We start from the raw sequence: 9,007 nt of genomic DNA on the forward strand, positions 1-9,007 counted from the left end.
CTATGGATAAATGCTCAGAAGAGGAGAGGTCAAAATCTAAGCTGGTACGAATGGTGTTCTGACCCGGTTTTGAAATGTTATAGAAAGTTGTAGTTTCTTTTGTTCCAGTTTCATGCTTTGCTTTTGTTCTGTTTTCCGTTTGTATTTCTCCCTTTCGTAACTCTAGCCCCTGGGTAGCTTTCTTTTTTAATATCATGCCTGTCGTTCAATATATATATATATATATATATATATATATATATATATATATATATATATATATAGGGGAGAGTCCAATTGAGAAAAAAAAAAAGGTTGAGAATAGGGAATCATTCTCAGTCACTCATTTATTTTTGCCACAAAAGCCTCCGTCGTACCAGCGGAAATGAGAAAAGAATAGATGTATTTTCCAACAAAACATATTTCCTTAAACTATGCTAAACATTACCTTAATATATACAAAAACATAGTCTTTTTCGTTTTTTTTAATTTTTAAAAGCTATTTTTATCGAAAAATTATTTTAAATACACCAAAATTCATGATTTTTTATTCTCTACAAATAGACATCCATATTGATATAGTTTTAAAATAAAATAAAAAATTTATTTTTTTTATATTTTCAGCTATCGTTATTCATAAGTGAATAAAAATGAATCAAGTTTTTTCTACAGTACATTCGTTATTCACTTATGAATAAAAATCATGATTTTTTTTTTACATTTTAAGTATCATTCATATATGAATATAACATATACTAAACATGGTATATTCATATTTAAATATTAGACGATTCATTCACTTGTGAATATTACATAGTATATTTACTTGTGAATATTAGATGATATATTCACTTATGAATATTAAATAATATTTTCATATCTGAATATTACATGGTATATCACATGTGAATAATGCATAGTATATTCACTTGTGAATATTAGATAATGTATTTACTTATGAATATTACATAGTATATTCACATATGAATATTACAATGTGTTTTCACAAATATATATAATTTTTATATGTTATTCACATATGAATAACATACAGACTTGCATATTCGTTTTTTTGTTTTAATAATCTTATACTGATTTAAGTGAGAAAACATATTCATATATGAATATAACATAGTAATTTAGTTTATGCATTTCATCAAACAGTTGGAGTGCATACAAGTTAACTATTTTAAAAATGTTAAAAACATCAAGTTATCAATTCCAAATCATCATATACTTCCGATTTCGACTTCAGACGCGACACCTATGTCTGATCGATTTCTCATTTTGATTTTGATTTTCGAAAATCCAATTGGGAACCTGTGAGTACCGATTCTGAGTCCTTCAATGTCGATCGTGACTGCGAGTCAAGAACTATGATTCCAATTTCATGAACAACGAAGAAATTCCGATTCCAACTGATTTCGTTTGCGAATCTGGGAAATCCCAGTTCCGAACTTTAACAAATCGATGAAATTGATGAATTTGGGTTGCGAATTTGTCTTGAACGGCGAACCTCCCAGCTACGAATATTGATGATTGATTAACATTGGATGACATTGATGATGGTTTAGTTGAAAAAATCTAGATGATTGTTGAAGGTTGGAGGAAAATTTTGAGGATGAACGAATTCACGAACTGTTATCGAATTATAGTTACGTATTTGACATTGAAGGTTATTATCATATTTACAAGTTTGCCACCGTGTCTTTTTATGCTTAGATTAAATGAGTGGCTGAGAATGATTCCCCCATTCTCAACCTTTTTTATTTTCTCAATTGAACCCACCTATATATATATATATATATATATATATATATATATATATATATATATATATATATATATATATATATATATATATATATATATATATATATATATATATATATATATATATATATATATATATATATATATATATATATATATATATATATATATATATATATATATATATATATATATATATATATATATATATATATATATATATATATATATATATATATATATATATATATATATGGTCATTCGGTATCCAACGGGTACACCGCTCATCTTCTTGCTATGGGTTTTCACACATGGAAGTGGTATCTATGCACTCTATGTGTAGCTGGTTATTTTTCTATGGAATGCTAAAAATCCATAAATACATTTTCAATGTTCTCATTTCTTTTAAAATTTATTTTACCACAACATTACCTTCTAAACCTTCCTATTTTCCACATCTACAATTATGAAATGAATTCAAAACGTATAGTTTCATTTTTTGTCATCAAACTCAAAACGATGAGTCGTCAATAAGTATGTTTGAGGATAACATTAACCTTTTATCAACAATGCTCAAGCTACACTCATTTTCTTTGGTGATACTATAAGTTTAAGTGTGGCTAACAAATACAAGAATTTATATTGTGAAACATCCCATGATCGCATAGTGGAAGATTACTTCGTTGAGAATTCCGTATATGTTAATTAGACGTTTAGAATAACGGTTTAGATTCAAAAATAACTATACTTACAAATTGTCAATGATACGAGAATACAATATCTAGATTTTAGAATATCATGGGATGGTTGGAAAAAGATATTTTTCTTTTTCAATGTGTACATCTACGACAGGTCAACTCGCATACAAGATATGCAAATGTTATAACAAGTTTATAACTATTTTGTAAGCAAGTTAAAAAAAATTGTAAAAGTTTATAGAGTTATGAAATTCTTTTTTCCTTTCAAAAACTTATTTATCATGATTTGAATTTTGATAACTAAACTGTAACGTTTCTGTAATTTTGATGGTCAATTAAATCAAAAATCTTGGATGAAAACGTGTAAATCTAGAGTAGCATGTCATAAATGGTAAATGGAAACAAAAATAGAAAGTTCAATAACTTAATTAGCATGTTTTAAACTTAAATAACTAAATGGTGGCATTCGTGGAATTTTTAATGATCAATTAAATCAAAACTATTTGTAAAAATCTAGATAGCTAGTCCAGGTAAACGTGATAAGACCATCTCCGATGGTAATATATATATATATATATATATATATATATATATATATATATATATATATATATATATATATATATATATATATATATAGAGAGAGAGAGAGAGAGAGAGAGAGAGAAGAGTTATATGGAAAATGAATGATTAGGGCAACACATATTTGAACCAATAAAAACATGACAACACATCACTTTCACAATAACTTCCACAATACATTACTTGTGAAGAAAGAAATGGACACGTGTCATTTGATTATTGGTTCCGGTAGATATTGCCCTAGTTATTTGTTTTCCATAGAACTCATTCCTATATATATATATATATATATATATCTATATATATATATATATATATATATATATATATATATATATATATATATATATATATATATATATATATATATATATATATATATATATATATATATATATGAGTAGGATCAAATGAGAACACCAAAAAGGTTGAGAATGCGAGAACAAAGTATATTCATTTGCGATTTCACGTATTCATTTGTGGATAAATGATAAATTTTTATGCCTTTAATTTCAATTGAAGAAGAAAAGCATATTCATGTTGATTGTGCGTAAAAATTTATCATTTCTCCACAAATGAATACATGGAATCACAAATGAATATACTTGTTCTCGCGTTCTCAACCTTTTAGGTGTTCTCATTTGAGCATTTCCATATATATATATATATATATATATATATATATATATATATATATATATATATATATATATATATATATATATTTTCAAATATACCCATCCCTTTATTAGCTTTTCACAGAATTAGCTAAAATATTTTGATAAAGAATACTTTATTAACTATACAACCAAACAATTATAATCAAATATATAATTTTTATATACTAAATGAAAATTAGTTGTTACAAAATTAAAACATATATATTATTCAACAATATATAATATAAGCATCTTTTTTATACAAAAAAATTAAGAAAGAAAATACTATTTGTAATTTCAAATAGGGTATATAATTAATAAAAAAAATTAAGAAAGAAAACACTATGTGTAATTTCAAATATACCCATTCCCTTTATTACTTTTTTTTATTAATTAGGTTTAAACATGTAGAAATCAAAATTAAGAAAGAAAATTATTATTTGTAATTTGAAATCGGAATGTCATTGTCAATACATTACATAAGCATAAACGGAAATAATATAGACCTTACAAATATCTATTATTCTATCGACATATAATCCATAAATCCCTCATTATTCATCACACATGTGCCTCGTGTCAGTACCTGTAATCTAAGAAACTGAGTGGGTCAGGATTGAGAGTCTGGTGATCACATAGTATTTTCAACCCACAATAATTAAATTCTTTTAATCATATATTCTTATCAAATCTTTCTACCTGATTACTCATTCCCGTTATTCTCACTCTTTGTCCCTAAAGCATCTAATTTGAGGGACCAATTGACTATCTAGAATAGTCTGTGGTCGTCATCTAGACTCCGCTAGACGACTGGATCATCTTTAAAGTCAAGACCTCTCATCATCTATATCATTTTTCATCTCTCAACATCTATATCATCTTTCATGTCTCATCATCTTACATCTACCCATATTTATCCAATATATTTATAGGTAATACAAATACATATACAGTTTGAAATAAAATAAAAAACATATATATTGTTCATCTAACATAGATATCAGGAACACGAATGATAGGCACATATAGCATGTAATTATCTTAAATACTTTATATTTATGTGTAAGGTGAAAGTAACTATGCACTCACTTGTTAAAGTGATGACTCGAAACTTGGACAATGTTTCGTTTTAACAACTGACTTTTCCTTTGACGTAACCTATGTTTAATTAATATTAAGTCTTACGCTAATGTTCCTTACGAAAAAAGATAGCCCAGATCCATAATTAATTCCAAAGTTTACTGATCTATAGTTGATAATGGACAACCATGTAGGATCATATCAGATGTATGGTCTGTTTGGTATACAGAGAATACTGTTTGGAAAATCTTGTTTTAAACACCTCACTAAATCTAGCATAAACATCATTCCCATAAGTAGATCAATCAGTAATATGACATTGGAATCACTGACAAATCTTATTTATAAATTCATAACAACGACTATGAATTTTAAATATAAATTACACTAAAATAATATAGAGTGTAATTTAACTTACAGAGATTCCCTAGACCAAGGTATGGAAATTACATTGGCGGAACTCTGGGCTAATAGCTACTAGATATCGGGCTCCTGGGGACTTTTAAACTTGCCAAAATACTCTAAACTCTAAAAAGAATTCAGACCAAAAGAAGTAAAATTGAGAGAGAGAGAGAGAGAGAGAGAGAGATTGAGAGAGAGATTGAGAGAGTGTGTATGTGTGTGTGTTTGTGTGTGAGGGTGTATTTTAGATTTGTGTGAAATAAATGAACATTGAGCAACAATTTATAGGCTTGAACCTTGGGTTGCACGCCGTGCAATGTCCATGTATGCTTCGCATATGGTCGATGTGCTTTCCCAAGTGTGGTGTCACATGTGGGAATCTAGTTGGTGCTACGTGGCGGCTTCTAGAAGGTCGTATGCGAGGCGCAAACACATGCAACGAAATTCAAACTTTAAAATTGCATAACTTCTTTGTACGAGCTTCATTTTTGACGTTCTTTATATCAACGTGTAACTATCGACGAGACCTACAACTTTCATTTACACTCCGTCGGCTAATTTTGACTTTATTTATTTTACACAGGCTGAGACTGCTAAAACACATATAAAATGCATAATTTGTCATCCGACGTCCATTTTCGACTGTCTTTATATTGTTGGAATCCTATTAATGAGATCTTCAACTCTCGTTTAGATTGTCTCAACTAACAATCAACTGATTTAAATTTCGATATCTGAGTTGTTTACTACTACACTAAATCTTAGAAAAATCATAACTTCCTCTAATGAAGTCAGATTTGGACATTCTCTATATTTACACTCTCGGTTTAACAACTACCACGAGTTTTGTTTAGTTCACTAAGGCAAATAATTGATTTATCTCCGATTTTCTATTTACAATATTTGTAGCAGTGTCGGTTCGAACATGAAACTTTAATAGATCATAACTTCTTCGTTCTAAGTTCGTTTTGAGCGCTCCTTATATCTCCAGAATTCTTGTCACGACTACTACATCTTACTCTTAGGCTTTTCATCCTAATTGTTAAATTTATTTTAGAAGCATGTTTTATTCCTATTTATTATATCGTTATAAGCACTCATGTTGCACATACAACACATAATATTCAAATAACTTCCCTTTGTTACTTCAAATAAGTTACAATTGTTGATCCTAAATATTACATCATCTTTATTAATGTCTAGCGGGAAACGCAAGTGTCACAATTCTCTCCCCCTTAGGATTATTCTGTCCTTGGAATCATACATCAACAATCAAATGTGGATAGCGATTCTTTGTCTCGCTTTCTGTCTCCCAGGCGAGGTTTGGCCTATTCGAATGTTTCCATCACACAAGCACTAAATCAACCATCTTACGTCGTAACTTATTCGTCTTGTGGTCAACAATCGTTTCGAGATCTTTTATTAATCTCTTATATTCAACAATCCTTAACTCTGAAAATGGAATTATATCAGGAACTTCTTCTGAAAACTTCCTCAAATAACACACATGGAATGTGTTATGAATTGCATCCAGTTCTGCTGGCAATTCCAGCTTGTAAGCTTGATTCCCAACTCTCGAAGAACCTTGAATGGTCCAATGAATCTTAGACACATCTTCCCTCTCTTACCAAATCTTATAAATCCCTTCCATGACGAGATTTTGAGCAACACCAAATCTCAAACTTTGAAAGTCATTGGCCTGTGCTTCTTGTCAGCATAGCTCTTTTGACGATCTTGAGTTGCTAACATACTCTCTCTAATCACTTTTAACTTTTCAGCAGTCTGATGGACTATCTCGGAACCCATAAACTGCTTTTTTTAGCCTCAATCCAACAAGACGGTGCACGACATTTTCTGTCTGTACAAGGCTTTAGAAGGTGTCATCTCAATGCCCGAGTGGTAACTATTGTTGTAGGAAAACTCTACTAGGGGTAGATACTCATCCTAGTTACCTTGGAATTCTAGGGTATAGGCTATCAATATATCTTCCAGTGTTTGAATCGTCCTTTCACTCTGACCATCAGTCTTTGGATGGTAGGCTGTACTCAAACACAACTTCATACCCATTTCTTTTTGTAGGCATTTCTAAAACCTTAAAGTGAAACAATTGTCATGATCCAAAACAATTGCTAGGGGAACACCGTGAAGTCTTACTATATCCTTTACATAGACATCTGCAAGCTTATCCATAGACCATCTTTCATTGGCTGATATGAATTGTGAACTCTTTGTGAATCGATCCATGATTACCTAAATCATGCCGTGACCATTCTACGTCCTAGGTAGTTTAGTCACAAAATCCATGGTGATGTCTTCCCATTTACCCATGGGTACCGTAAAGGCTCCAAACTTCCATACAATTTTTGATGTTGCGCTTTAACTCTTGCGCATGTCACACACTCAACCACATACTTAGCAGCATCGAGCTTCATCGTTGGCCACTAATAGTAAGGTTTCAGATCCCTATACATCTTGGTACTGATGGGATGAATCGAGTACACGGTCTTGTGGGCTTCTTCTATATGAAGATCTCTCATTCCTCCCATCTTAGGCACCCAAATCCTATTTTGGAATACCTTCAACTTTTGGTTGTTTGTATTGAATTCCAATATCTTGCCTAAACGCACTTCTTTTCGGTTATCTCCTTCCAAAGCTTTTTCCTGATCTTTCTGAAAACTATCTACAATTATTGAGACAATCTCAATCCTTAATGCTCTTGGATTTTTCTTCTCTAGGTTTATCTTTCTACTCACAGCACCTTCTACGACATTCGCTTTACCAGGGTGGCAAAGTATCTCGCAATCATAATCCTTGAGTAATTCTAGTCAACATCGTTGTCTCATATTCAATTCCTTTTGACCAAAGAGATATTGGAGACTCTTATGATAAGTGTGAAGCTTAAACTTTATGCCATAAAGATAATCTCTCCATATCTTTAGCGCAAAGACTACTACTGCCAACTCCAAATCATGAGTGGGGTAGTTCTTCTCGTGTTCTTTCATTTGTCGAGATGAATAGGTGATTACTTTATCTCGTTGGGTCAGAACACAACCTAACCCAAATCCAGATGCATCACTATAAACTGCGTAGTCTTCAACTCTATTAGGTAAAGAAAGAATCGGTGCTTCACACAACTTATTCTTTAATTCTGCAAAAGCTTCTTCGTGTTTCTCACTCCATGTATATGTAACTCCTTTATGGGTCAAAGATATCAATGGAGTAGCTAGCGAAAAAATCATTGGATAAACCTTCTTAATATCCAACTAATCCTCGAAAGCTTCGAATCTCAGTGGGACTTTTTGGTCGTTCTCACTTCATCACAACTTCAATCTTTGTTGGGTCAACCATTATTCCTTTATGATGAACCACATCAACCAAGATTTGGACTTCTCGAATCCAAAAATCATACTTAGAGAACTTTGCGTACAACTTCTCCTTCTTCGAAACTTCTAACACTTCTCTTAAGTGCTTTCCATGCTCCTGTTGGTTCTTTGAATATATGAGAATGTCATTGATGAACATTATTACATATTTGTCTAGGAAAGACTTACAAACTCTATTCATTAAATCCATAAATGTTGTTGGAGTATTGGTTAGTGTAAACTACATAACCAAAAACTCATAGTGTCCATATCTCGTTCTATTTGCATTCTTCTCTATATCCTACTCTCTCACCTTCAACTGATGATATCCTAACCTATGATCGATCTTTGAGAAATAGCTTGTACCCTACAGCTGATTTAGCAGGTCGTCAATCATTGGCAATGGGTACTTTTTCTTCATCGTTGCCTTGTTTAGATCTCTATAATCTATGCACATCCTGATACTCCCATC

The sequence above is a fragment of the Lactuca sativa genome, chromosome 5 (assembly GCF_002870075.4).
Source record: "Lactuca sativa cultivar Salinas chromosome 5, Lsat_Salinas_v11, whole genome shotgun sequence".
NCBI classification, from domain to species: Eukaryota; Viridiplantae; Streptophyta; class Magnoliopsida; order Asterales; family Asteraceae; genus Lactuca; species Lactuca sativa.